A 14,542-nucleotide genomic window follows, 5' to 3' on the forward strand; every position below is an offset into this window, starting at 1 on the left:
TAGCCAGTGGTAGTGAGTTCTTCACCGCATGTGCATGAAAAGTTCACTATGTTGCCATAAGAAATGCCAAAACAATACAAAATACGGACGGATTTGAACAGGTTTGAGTCGGCGCCGGTGGTTTAGTGGTAAGAGTGACTGCTTTCTCACCCCAATGGGTCCTGGGTTCAATCCCAGCCGCAGTCGGGTGATTTTTCTGAGGCAAGGGAAGTAATTAAAGCTATTGGTCCCGGCCCATATGTGTTGAATGGGTGTGATATCTCCTACGCAGGTGTGGAAGCTCCCTTCCTGCACATTCGATTGCCGTCAATGTCGGTCGGTGATTGGCACTAGATTACGGAACAGAGACTTACGTTAAGGAAAGAAAAAGAAAAAGAAGAAGAAGGCCTTTTGAACTGAATTTCCTAAATATTTAAACATGATTTCCCCTTGACTTGTCCCTCAGCAGTGGACAGCAGAAGCTGACTGTTTTTCGGTGTAAACCACGCTAAATCCAGCTATTCGATACTAGATATTGAATATAGTTGCTCTTTGTTCATTGTCAGCTGCTCGGTCGCTTTTGTCAGCTGCCGTTAGAAACGATATGTGTGAAATGGGAATCTTCAAAAAGTTGAAATTGCAGGAATCGATGCTCCATTAGACTGATGCAAAATTTGAAATTTTTGCTCCATAGTGTTCAAACGGTTCCAAATCGGGTCCTGATTACCCAAGTAACATTTTCAGCTTGGTAAGCCAACTTTTCCAGCGTTGTGCTGTAAAGTAGCTGAAAAGAAGCTGCAGATACAGCTACAAGCAAAAGCTAGCAAAATAGTTTTGGAGAGCGTTTACTCAACTTTCTCGCAACCATTATTCAATTTGTCAGTCGCACTGAATAACATCAGCCAATCAACGCTAATGTCACTTGTATACACACACTACCCAACTTTCAACTTGTAGCTGCAAAACAAAGCTAACAAAGTGAATATATTACTCAATTGATGGCTTCTACACAACCAACCACTCTTGCTGAATAACATAAACATCAAAAGTGTTTTTTCAACAACTAAACAACCTGTACTCAGCTTATTAACTGTGTTAGAGCAAATTCGGAAGCATTTTCACAGTCAACTAGGTTTATTTTTAGACGTGTGCAGTTTTACAGCTTTTACTCTGCTCTTTTATAACTAGTCGAGAAAATTGATTCATGTGTACTATTATAAAGCCTTTATAGAGTATACTCAGCGATTTTGTTGTAGAAGGGAATGTTGATTTGTTAACATAAGTTCAAAGTGTTGGCGTAGCACAGTTGGTAGTGTCAAGGTTTGCCAATGAGGTCGTCTCGAGTTCGATTCTAGGTTCCGATGCAGGGTAAATAATTTGGTGATGATTTGTAACTAATTTCGATTAATTTTGATACACAACAAAATAAACTCAATAAATTCCTTCATAAAAAAGCGTAAACAGTATTTAACTCGGCTTCAAGAGAAAGCTGTGTAGTGATTATTGGATAACCGGGAAAAGGTTGAATAAGCGCCTTTCAAGTTCACACACAACTAAACAGCAGGGTAACAGCTGTATAGAAGCGTTAATGGATATGCAATAAGAGCTTCTCCCGACCGTTCCAACAGCCATAAGTAGCTGACTAAGTTCGCCAGATTTGCTTGTATAGAGGTTGAGTAAAAGTTTCCTCATATCGTATAACGTTTGAATACAGCTTGAGGCTGTATAAATGAAATGAGTAAAGCGTTTACATTGTGAAAATTGTTAGTTGGGGGTAGCCTCCGAAAGTTTAAACTCATTTGATAAGAAAAGAAACTGACTTGGCACAAACCATTTGAAGTTTATATGGAAATTACTATGGGAAACAAAACTTTTTTTTCATTGTCTTCTAGCCTTTATATATATTGTACTGTTAACAAATTCTTTTACTATTCTTATGGGAATGTTTATCAGCTACAGCTTTGCAGAAAATCGTTTTGCAGCCAAACGTCAAATTAAATAGTTATTAATTGTTTAAGAGATTGATAATCTTATGGCAAGATTAAGCAACTGTATTGTGGGCAACACTATATTCTGCAGTGTGACATAGTAGTCATGATTTTTGTCCTCTATTCTACGCGCCATCAACACCAATGTTGCCTGCTGAACAGTTGATTGAGCATAATCATAATAATGAGAGAGAGAAGGATTAGTATTTTCCATTTAATTCCACTACTTTATTTGCTTATCCTTGACAGATACGCGTATTTCGTCTACAATGTGCAGACTTCTTCAGTATCTTGTACTAATACTCGACTATTAGTACAAGTATTAGTACAAGACACTGAAGAAGTCTGCACATTGTAGACGAAATAAGCGTATCTGTCAAGGATAAGCAAATAAAGTAGTGGAATTAAATGGAAAATACTATTTAATCCTTCTCTCTCTCATTATACAGGTATTCCACTAACACGCCCACATTCATCAGGATTCATACACAGCAAAAAATAAGGAATATTACATGATATGTAAACCAAAACCATTTTAAAGTTACATCGCTTTAAACTATGTTTCAATTTAATTTTACATTAAAAATCATGCACATAATAAAAACATGATAAAACTCATAAAATTACACGTTAATTCGATTAATTTTCTCTTGCAGTGTAATATCACCACGTGATGAAAAAACTTATCGAAGAACATCGGATTTTCAACGATAAAACCTATAAATTTACATGCTCGTGTAAATTTAAATCAACAAACATTGAGAAAGCTAATATGGCGGACGGTTCGATCAGTTTTTTCTCCGCTTGGTTTGTTTTGTTTTGTGCGCTCAGTTTTGGTTATAACAAGTGGAACGATTTATCGTGCATACGCGTGTCCACAAATAGAAAATAGATGACATACAAAATATGGATTAAAGCGGTTTTATACAGAGAGCACTTTTAGTTCGTGCAGAAAATCATAAATGTGGATATAGAAAAATAGAAAAGCATTCAAATATGCGCTCGTGGTTCCTTTTTTCTCCTGACTGATCGTTTTGATGCAGCGATGGAAATGTAGGGTATGTACTGTGCCGTGAAGGCGGGTTATTCCCCGTAGGTGATAATTCGGCGTACTTGTCAATCAGTTCGATTTTATGCAAATTCGTTCAAAAAGCCAAATACGTGTAATTCTAAATGTCCTGTACACAGTTAAAATTATTTTGTAATTTTACATGAATTTCCATGCACATAAAACGAGCATGCATATTCATGTAAAATTAAATTGGTTTTTAAATTTGCACGACTTGAAATTTACATGCATGTGAAATTAAACGTCACTTGAATTTTACATGGATGGCTTAAGATGGCCTCACTTTGTAATTCTACAGGACATTTAGAATTACACGCATTTGGCTTTTTGAATGAATTTGCATAACATCGAACTATAAACGGCGCCGGTGGTGTAGTGGTAAGCGTGATTACCTCTTACCCCAGCAGGCCTGGGTTCAATCCCAGTCGGCGCTGCCGGGATGTTCTGAGGCATAACATCTCTGATCGCGTCTTCCTTCGGATGGGAAGTAAAGCCGTTGGTCCCCGGTTCATGAGTTGATGGGTCGATAGGTAGGGTCCAGGTGTGGGAGCTGCCTTCTTGGCACGTCGGTAGCATTGGTGCTCAGCACGGAAAACAAGATCGACGGAAAAGGAAAAAACAAACCAAAGGAAAAAAAAAAAACATCGAACTGATTGTCAAGTACGTGGAATTGTCACCCACGTGAAATAACCCGCCTTTACGGCACAATACATACCCCACACTTCCACCGCTGCATCAAAACGATCAGTCAGGAAAAAAAGGAACCACGAGCGCATTTTTTAATGTTTTTATATTTTTCCATCTCCAAATTTTTGATTTTATGCACGAATTTAAAGTGCTCTCTGTATAAAACCACTTTAATCAATATTTTGTCTGTCATCCATTTGCTATTTGTGGACGCGCGTATGCACGATAAATCTTTCCACATAACCAAAACAAAACAAAACAAACCGAGCGGAGAAAAAACTGATCGAATAATCGGTCGGTCTGCCATATTAGCTTTCTCAATGTTTGTTGATTTAAATTTACACGAGCATGTAAATTTATAGGTTTTATCGTTGAAAATCCGATGTTCTTCGATAAGTTTTTACATCACGTGGTGATATTACACCATAAGAGAAAATTAAACGAATAAACGTGTAATGATATGAGTTTTATCATGATTTTATTATGTGCATGATTTTTAATGAAAAATTAAATTAAAACATAGTTTAAAGCCATGTAATTTTAAAATGGTTTTGGTTTACACGTCATGTAATATTATTTATTTTTTGCTGTGTAGAATTACAAGGTGAGCCCATATTAAGCCATCCATGTAAAATTCAAGTGACGTTTAATTTTACATGCATGTAAATTTCAAGTCGTGTAAATTTTAAAACCAATTTAATTTTACATGAATATGCATGCTCTTTTTATGTGCATGGAAATACGTGTAAAATTACAAAATAATTTTAACTGTGAGGACAAAGGACAAAGGAAAGCAGCAACACAACGGAAAACAAAGCAGCAGTAGTACAAAACCTACAAAAGCTCTATACATTATTTTGCGGAATGCTGTTGATGAAAAAAGTTAGAGGCAAATGAATGTAAATGAATGTATGAAATGAATGCAAATGATTTTCCATGCCTGGTGGCGGAAGGTGCGTCCTTGGACAACAACAACCAGAGAACGGAGAAAGGGTTGGAGGTACTGGCTGGAGGAAAATGAGCTCGGAGTGGTTGTAATAATATGTACTTTGAATACAATTTAGTTTTTTTTTTAATTTCATGTAACTTGGCTCCGTTGTGTTGTTTTCACGACATTTGAGACTTCTGCGTGCCGAGGTAGAGGGCCGAAATCAACCCAAAAAAGCGGTAAAATAGGAAATGCTACTATCTATCGACATAGTTTTACATCTTATTTTAGGCATATTACTAGAAATTGATAGTACTAAGCTGGATCTGGCGAAGTCGAATCGCAGCCAGCTTCAGACACTATCCAAGACGCATTGCAGCAAGCTTTACTCTGTTCGAACGGTTGTCAAATTGATAAACAAAGCAAATGTGCACACTTAGAAATAACTACTTTTACACGAGACGGAATCCATTTTGGACGTAAATCATAGAACGTAAACAAACATTTCATGTAAAATTAAGTGTTCCAAAACAAAAGCTAGTCGACGAAGAGAACGTTTGAATGAATTGATTTTCACGTTTCTTTCAACTGATTCTTATGTCAAAAAGCCCGCTTACATGTGTCGGTCTCAGGGAACCGAAATTTACATGACTTTTTAGTGGTGTGTGTGCAAGATTGTGAGTGACTCTCTTGAAATATCGATTGGTAGTTGTAGTCTGTTGTAGTTCGTTGTTATTGTCGGTCGAGTTTGCAAAATTGCAAAATTGATCCGTTCATTTATAACATATCGTTTGAAAAGCATGCAGAAGATGAAAGTGAAGAAGAGACGATTCAGTAGCAAATCTATGATGCTGTAAGATCTTCATGCTATTTTTTTTGTACTTCATTTGTTTAAATTTGTTTTAATAAATAAAAAAAAAACAAAAATACGTTTGTTCATCAAAATATGAATATGTTTCCAAAAATAATAACAACTACGTTTTACTCAGATTACAATACTCCCTATCTGTTTCTTCCATATGAGCTATTATAAGAACAGTAAATAATGGTTCGATTTTGACAGTTCAAATTGGTTCGAAATCCATTACGAGTCCGCCAGGTACTAAGTATACATGGTGTAACTACCTTACCCATGTAGCAATTTGGGTTTTATGAGGGTTCTGGAGACCATGATTTAGACTCGTAGAGTACTTTAAAACCTTAATAAAACTTGCAATGCTACTTGGGTAGCGAACCTTTACTGGCACAACCTAGGGGCAAGACGGCTGTACTCAGAGTTAATATTTTCACAGCGAGTAAATTTGAGTAACTCATATTTACTCAAAAGTGATCAAAGCAGTCTCATATTCATCCATACATTAAAAATTAAATCAGTATAAACATACATTATCTGTCAGAGTGTCGGAGTGATCCTATCCGTAATTTATTTTGTATTCTTACATAAAATACTCATTATTCCGTGTGTATTTCTTTTCAGTGTGAATTTTTACTCTTATTTGCGTGGTCTCAACTATGGTGGGACAATAAAGTTGAAAATCTAAAAAAAATAGATATTTCTGATATGATCCTGAGAAACGAACCCGTCATTTGGCGTGATTTATGATGGGTTGCCAAGGATGTATTATTTCAATTGTTAATTTCAGCATTTTATATAAATAAATTAAAAATGAGTAGCGAATTCTAGTTTTAATTGTTCTGATAGAGCAGTAAATTTGTATAAGTGACTAGACAATGATCTTTTCATCAATCCCGGTTTAAACTTAGTGAAAAGGTTTTAATATTAACAGATGCCCTTCATGGAAAAGTACAACTTCTCAATGATTTATTGCCCTATTGACAGTCGCGAGTGAAACGCGATGCGAAGGAAGACAAAAAGTACTTCCGTCAAAAACTTTGGTTTCCATTCGTGGACAATCCTGGAATCACAAAGCCGTAGTCTTTGAAGCCACGTGAAGTGAAACTTTTATGGGGCACTGAAACATCAAACAAATATTGTTGGTGGGTATGCAATCTGGCAAAATCTTCACAATAGAATGCCTACACAGCAAAAAAATAATTTTGATATCACGTCAAAGTGGATGCACTACAATCATGTCGAAAATATGGTGTAATATTACTTGCTAAAAAGGACAAAATTATCATTAATGCAATGCATGAACTGACATTACGCTGCTTTTACTGCATTTGTTTATTTATGTGGTCATAAAAATTACATGAAATTTTCGACATGATTGTAGTGCATCCACTTTGATGTGATATCAAAATTATTTTTTTGCTGTGTACCATGTCCATCATCAAGACGTTAAATTATGAACAACTCCATGTTCACTTGAAAAGCCAATAATTATCATCGTCAACGTACATACAAATTTTGCATGCTGCGACACAGGTTTTGTGAATGGCAATTCGGTATTTAATGTTGTTGAATGATGGACGTAGATTTTTCTCGTCAAACGTCTATGCTTGACAATCGTGGAATGCACACAAAACAAACAGGGTGCTATGTCACCGTGCATTGAATATTGAGCAACTCGAGTTACTCAGAGTTACTCAAGCTGTCTTACCCCTAGGGCACAACGGAGGATCCGGAAGGGCCGATGAAGTGGCCGTTTATATAAAATTGTCCTAGAACCTGGCAATTTTTTTCTGTATTGTTCAGACTCGCGAGATCCACGCGTGTGTCGCTTTTGAAAACCATTTTCACTGGTCGTCGTGCGGCATTCTTACGACGTGACCCAATTTTCGCAATGTGGACATCCCGTCATCCATCTGCACTCTACCGTAGATGGTACGCAACACCTTCCATTCGAAAACACCAAGCATAGGACCACCGCTCTAATCAGCGTCTTGTAAATCGTCAACTTCGTGCGGCGGCGAATTTTATTCGACCGGATCGTCCTTTGGAGTCCAAAGTAGACACGATTACCTGCCATAATGCGTCTTTGTATTTCTCTGCTGGTATCATTTTTGGCGGTCACTAGTGAGCCCAAATACACGAACTCATCGACCACCTTGATTTCGTCACCGTCGAGGTGGGAGACTAACATTGTCTTCCCTAGAACCACTTCCTCTTATGTATTTCGTCTTATGCGTTGATGGCAAATCCAATCCGACTAGTTTCAGCCTTCAGTCTGATGTAGGTTTCCGACATCGTCTCAAAGTTCCGTGCCATGATGTCGATGTCATCGGCAAAGCCAAGAAACTGGATGGACTTACTGAAGATCGTGCCACTCGTGTTTATCCCAGCTCTTCTGATCACACCTTCTAACGCGATGTTGAATAGCAGACACGAAAGTCCATACTTGCCGTAAGCCCCTTCGATCACCTCTCTCTAAGGGGTTACGCACAGAGCCTTATTGTGTTCGATGATTTTAAATAATCCTAAATGGAATTTGTTATATTGGCACCATAGGTTTATTTAATTGCAATATACTTACCAAAATGCATAATTTGAACAATGCCATCCTCGTCCGTGAATGATAAGTTTATTCCAAATACCGACTTCGAATGCCGGGTGGCCGCACCAACCTTAAGGCAAACTACCTTTTGCCGAAATGTGGCAGACATAATTTGCCGCATAATTTCAGCGCCTCTGTGAATTAACGGAGGCAGAGTATTCCGGGAGATTTTTAGACCGCATGCCTTCCACAAGGGGCCCAAAAGCAAATTTGCACCTTCCCATTCTCGATACCTTATGGGAAGGTTGTGCTCCGTTACCATTTCTAACGTACCCAGAAGCACATCGCCCCTAGTGGTGTCCACTTGCACTTTTGCTGATTTTACACGTTTTGCAGTTTTTTGTTGCCGGTTAATAGTCTCCTCCACTATATCTAGCCTCTGGGCCACTTCCGGGTGGTAAGCATTAATGTGCCGTTTGAAATTCCCCGGGTTGAACACCTTTTGTATGTGGACGCATTTGCGATCTGCGTCTATATCGGCGAGGCAACGAGATTTGCACCCACCGCCATCTTTTATTTCTTCCACCGCGTCGCGTATCTTCCGTTTTAAACTTCCACGGTTCGCTCATATTGGCAACTGGTAGCACTCACCGCGAGTATTAAACTGACTCACCGTGAACGTTCATAAAGGCCTGCACTCTTATCCGATCACACCAGTTCATAAAGAACGAAAGAATACACAGTGGTCCAGGATTGGAATTTAGCAAGACAAAAGTCTTCGTCAGCGGTATACGCATAGAGGTAACTCTAAGACCCCTGGGTCCCGAAGAAAATCATTATTATTTTTGGCTCACTCAGTACCAGAACAACGGTCCCAAGCAGTCCCAAGCTATTTCACTCACCCTTGCATGTTCTGCATGAATCCACACACCCCTGATGTTATCTGTCAAACTTTCATAGCGAATCAAAACAAACATAGTGTAGTAATAGAATTTCAACTAGAATAGGGTACGTTAATCGTTTGCTTGGGACCAATAGGCTAGGTTTCGTATTGATTGTTGGTATACGTTTCTTGGGAACGAAATTTGTGAATTAATTCACCAGTGCAGGCCATTGCTGAATAATCCGTTCTGCTGCTTGTTTCAAAGTTAGCCACTGTGACGTGACGTGCTTGATGAAACGGTTGGTGGGTAATCCGAGCTGTTGCTGTATTTTCTCAAAATCTTCTAGTCTTGACGGCCAGCTTTTAAAGAAGTAGTACACTGCTATGATGAGTTCCGATGCGGCTTCTCCTAACTCTTCAATGCCTTTTAAGAATCCGTTATGTAAGGTGTGTATATTGCAGGATCCGATATTCAGCAAAGGTTTTCGGTGATCCTCTAGAAGTTGATCATTCATAAGCCGCTCAACTTTTTTGTTGACGTTCGGACCATCACTTCCTGCAGAATATGAATACATTGTTTTAGTACTATTTTTCGGTAATAAAAAGTGTTAAAAAGGAAAACGAACGAAACAAAATACTGCAAAGCTTATTTACTGAAAAAGTGGGTAGTATTTTTTTCTATTTCATAGTATTCATAAAATATTTACCAAGCATGAGAAGATTCTTCCGCGGCAATGCAGCATTTTGCAAAGCATCATTTAACTTTTGAAGGATGTCCTCTGCTTTAGCAGAACCAATGAAGAACGTTTGTAGATGCATTGAAATAACCTGTGACTTCGATTTGGACCAGTAGCGGATGGCTGTTTGCAATTTTTTTTCTCCCAGCCGAATTGGTTGTCTCATCGTAGCACAACGTGTATAGAGAATCGCGTGCATCGTCCAGTGCAACCTCTCGGAAGAAAGGTGCCAAAGCATCGGTCACTAAATAACGAGCTTTAGTTCTGCTCAACGAAAAATCACCAGGCACCGCCATCGCAAACATAGCGTTGAAGGTATCTCGAATGCCATCACAGGATACAGCCGGGAAATCTGATGCAATGCATTTTAGTAACCAGATTAGTTCGGCCTTAGTAGCTACATCTCGTGTACTTAAAAGCTGCACTTGACGAATGGATGCCGCAGATGAAGATGACTGCGCGTTGCCGATCAATTTTGATTCGCGATCCCTGCAAAGCCGCAGTTGACTTCAACCACGAAGAACCATCCATCCTTCCTTATGTTTCGCAGTATTCGCGTGCTGCTCGAAAGCTTGGAAACCTTTGGCCATTGTGAAGACCTTATTGCATATCGTGCAGAACGCTTCCATATTACCATAGAGGTAACTCTAAGACCACTGGGTCCCGAAGAAAATCATTATTATTTTTGGCTCACTCAGTACCAGAACAACGGTCCCAAGCAGTCCCAAGCTATTTCACTCACCCCTGCATGTTCTGCATGAATCCACACACCCCTGATGTTATCTGTCAAACTTTCATAGCGAATCAAAACAAACATAGTGTAGTAATAGAATTTCAACTAGAATAGGGTACGTTAATCGTTTGCTTGGGACCAATAGGCTACTAAAGTGGTGAGCCAATTTAAAATCGTTAGTTTCGTATTGATTGTTGATATTACCATATTAAGTTTCTCTTAATCGATTTTCTCTTTGCATTGCTACAGCTAAGCGGAACAATTTTGTAGAATTTGTTCAATGTAGAGTTGTAACAGGTTGCATTGCCTATCAAAAGCAACAGCAAACGCACCGACAAACGTTAAATCTAGCGAGTTATTAACAAAAAAGAAAATCAATGAAGAGAATCGATCATCGCGTATACGCCCTTATGAATGCTCACTGTCGAAATAACTGTTCCGCGTTTCGTATTAGGGGCTGTTCATTAACTACGTCGACATTTTTTTGGGATTCTAGCCCCCTCCCTCCCCCGGATAGACAACTATCGATTTTTTTTTTTTAAATTTGTATGGGCCGTGGATGATTGCCAACCCCTCCCCCCATCTAAACTGTCTACGTGATTAATGAACAGCCACCCCATCGCTGGTTGTCTCAAGGGCAAGGCCAACACAATAACAGCGGCATAGCGGCATAGCGGCATAGCGGTACAGCGGCAAACGCGAAAAGTACTCAAATTGCGCTAACCGGAAGCTAACGATTTTAAATTGGCTCACTACTTGACTAGCCTATTGGTCCCAAGCAAATCGATTAACGTACCCCATTATAGTCGAAATTCTAGTACTACACTATGTTTGTTTTGATTCGCTATGAAAGTTTGACAGGTAAAATGAGGGGTTAGTGGATTTTCCTATGTTCCGAGGGGTGCATCGATTAGCTTGGGACCGAAGATAGTACCAGAGCTGAGGCAAAAAGTTGAGCTCGTTTTGTTAGGACCTTCTGGTCTTAGAGTTACCTCTATGGTTGTGCCGCTGCCACTTTGCCGCATTCCTATCCACAATGCATGCGCACAAAATCTATTTATTTTTCCTCTTCCGCTGCATTTTGTACGTAAATGGAAACGTGATAATTGTGATTGCAGTTTTGAGTTTGGGCAACTAATTTCGGATTGAGAAAAACACGTAAAACACCGTCATACAGCACATAATCAGACCGCTTGTAGCTTTTTCATTCTAGCAATCATGGAGCTGTGTGATACCTTTGAAAAGTACACGTTTATCGGAAATGGTATACATTATTATGATTTTCGAATGGTTTTGTAGATAAGTAGAGTCGTTTCTTGCACTTTCAATCAATTGAAGATCTTCAAACTAGCTAATCGTCATGAAGTCATAGGTTACCTCTGATTCAGCTGACATAGTGAAGAAATATTGTGAGGGATTATCTGATTGAATAGTTGAACATTAGAAGGTCTTCTGAATAATTGATCAACCTTGTAAAAATATCCAAGGGGCTTTGAAATTCTCCAAAGTTCAGTGATCGTCTCAGAATTTGCATTACCTTCAAAAAATTTGGGAGCACTTTGATGAAGTACCATGAACCGTGGGGAAATATCGAGAACTCCCTGATAAAATTGTTATGGTTATTTTGCTTAACGACGTGTTCCGGGCATCATGCAAAACCATTTGGGGTTTCATTCCTCAATGGTATTTTTTATTAGGGCTTCGGAGAAGAATTATGAATATTAGGAAAACTGCGAGAGCTTAAGGAATGTTCCAATGTTCTTATTTTTGAATTCTCATGTAGTTTGATGTGTCACATGAGGCTGTAGGTCCAAATTTCACTTCTCCGGGGGTGTCCGGAACCTGTCCGGATCCGGCCAGTACTTTATGTGAACAAAAATGGACATATTTTTGAATTCTGATGTAGTTTGTTGTGTCGCATGAGGGTGTTACAAGAAGAAACTGACCACTTCCTCGGGGATACCCAGAACATGTCCGGACGCGGCCAACATTTTTCTGACTACTTACTACCTTGGATGATTATTTGGTTCACGTCTTGAAGTGTCTGGTTAGTTCAAAATTTAAAAAAAAAAATACATCTGAAAACATTGAGCACTTCTCAGGTTGCCGCTCAACCGCACTGCGGTTTTCCAAAATGTTGAAAAAATAAAAACGAGTTTTGCCGCAATAATTGTGGGTTGTCAAACGGATTGTAAGCAGTGGCACGGTAACAGCGCTGTTTTATATCTTTACAGGTTCAAGCAGAACGATGTGCAACCAAGTGGTACTAGACTATGACGACTGGGTTTGGGAAAAAACGTTTATTTCATGAAAACAGTAATAAAATTATCATTTGTAAATTTTTCCAAATTTTTTTTATTGGAAATTTGAAAAGTATTTATTTTAATAGGTTTGTAATGCAACATCCTATCGATTGGCGTATTTGGATTTTAATTTGCTCTATAAATGACACAGTTACAAGCGATCAAAACCTAACACTATTTCACCACACATATTTTCCGATTTGCACCCCAGTATAGTCCACAAAGACGTAGGGTAACCAACTGATTTTGGACCCCTAGACGAAGTGAGATCACGTTTATGTCAAAATAATATTATTTGTTTATTATTATTATGCAATTTACATGCGGTTGTGTTCGAAAGCTACTCATCTTCGATGTAAAATGTCACTAGATGTTTTATTTATTGATATATATTCGAAAAATAATTCTTTTCACATCATGATATTCACATATTTTGGACCCTTCCACTTGATTTTGGACAGTGTCCATAATATATTTTGAACACACTGAATAGGAACGAATATATTTTGGACATGCTGAAGTTCTTTCAACCTATGAGTCTAAAATTAATTACGACGGTCACTTCTTCCTATCTCGCATATGTTAGGTCCGTCTAGGTGGGAAAATTTTCAAAGAAGGTGCCGTAAAACGGGGTGAAATTGATCAGCGGGGTGAATTTAATCGCTGAGTATACCCAATATTGTACTTATGCATAATATTTTTACAATGTATACAAAGATACATTCGTACGCTTAGTAACGAAAAACATGTTACACATGAAAAAATAACACGAGAAATTTCAGCGAACAATTTTGCCCCGCTGATCAATTACACCCCGTTTTACGGTATGCATAAAAGTTAACTCCCCGTTACTCGCGCTGTTGTACTTTGTACAACACATATGAGTTTTCCATTGCCATTTTCTTGCTGCCAATCGATCTGAAACCAACTTGTATTCCTCAAAAAACTTGTTTTGAACTAAAAAAGCTAAACTTTGATAACAATTAATTCCCAAAATGCGGATAATAGAGAAAATGTAAATGGAAACCGCGTAAACGGTGTCCATACTACGTGGGATTGACTTAATTGGTTACAACATGGAATATCTCGAGATCCTGACCAGATAGAAAGTTACTGTCTTCGGCAAAGTTGTTCAGGAGGTCAAAGCCTATTTCTTAGTGTACAATAGTTCAGAATTATCTCACTTCGTGGTGCTAGTATACATGTGAAATTCTCGTGTATAAAATATCTCTAGATCCTGACCAGATAGAAAGTAAATGCCTTCAGCAAAGTTGTTCAGGAAGTCAAGCTCTTTTCGTTGGTGGAGTTGTTCAGAAATTTCACACTACGAGGCGCTAGTATATACGTGTAATTCTCGCATATACAATAGCTCGAGTTCTTGACCAGCTAGAAAGTTACTGTACTGGGCAAACTTGTTCAGGGGGTCAAGACTTTTCGACTGGTAGACAGTAGTTCAGAATTTTCTCACCACGTGGCGTTTGTATACATATACACTTCTCGCATATGATATATCTCGAGATCCTGATCAAATAAAAAGTTACTGTCTTTGAAAAAGTTGTTCAGGAGGTCAAAGCCTATTGCTTGGTGTAGAATAGTTCAGAATTTTCTCACTATGTAGTTCTAGTATACACGTCTTGGGCAAAGTTGTTCAGAGGATCGATTGGTAGCTCGGCTGCAAAATGGAAATGGAAAACTCACACTGTTGTACAAAGTACAACGCGTGAGTACTCGTGTTACAAAAGTTGGCGCGAGTAAAGGAGGAAATATAATATAACATAAGGAAACAACTGATCATACCATAAAAAAATCATTCAGAAGTAAATCTTAATACGGAGAC

At 38.5% G+C, this 14,542-nt stretch overlaps 1 pseudogene; it reads right to left on the reverse strand.

The window, feature by feature from the left end:
• Positions 1-14,542, reverse strand: part of LOC135713580 (uncharacterized) — a 51,207-nt pseudogene that overhangs the window by 21,575 nt on the left and 15,090 nt on the right.

The sequence above is a fragment of the Ochlerotatus camptorhynchus genome, unplaced genomic scaffold, assembly GCF_037179485.1.
Source record: "Ochlerotatus camptorhynchus isolate MF236.1 unplaced genomic scaffold, CSIRO-AGI_Acam_v1.1 ptg000569l, whole genome shotgun sequence".
Lineage (NCBI taxonomy): Eukaryota > Metazoa > Arthropoda > Insecta > Diptera > Culicidae > Ochlerotatus > Ochlerotatus camptorhynchus.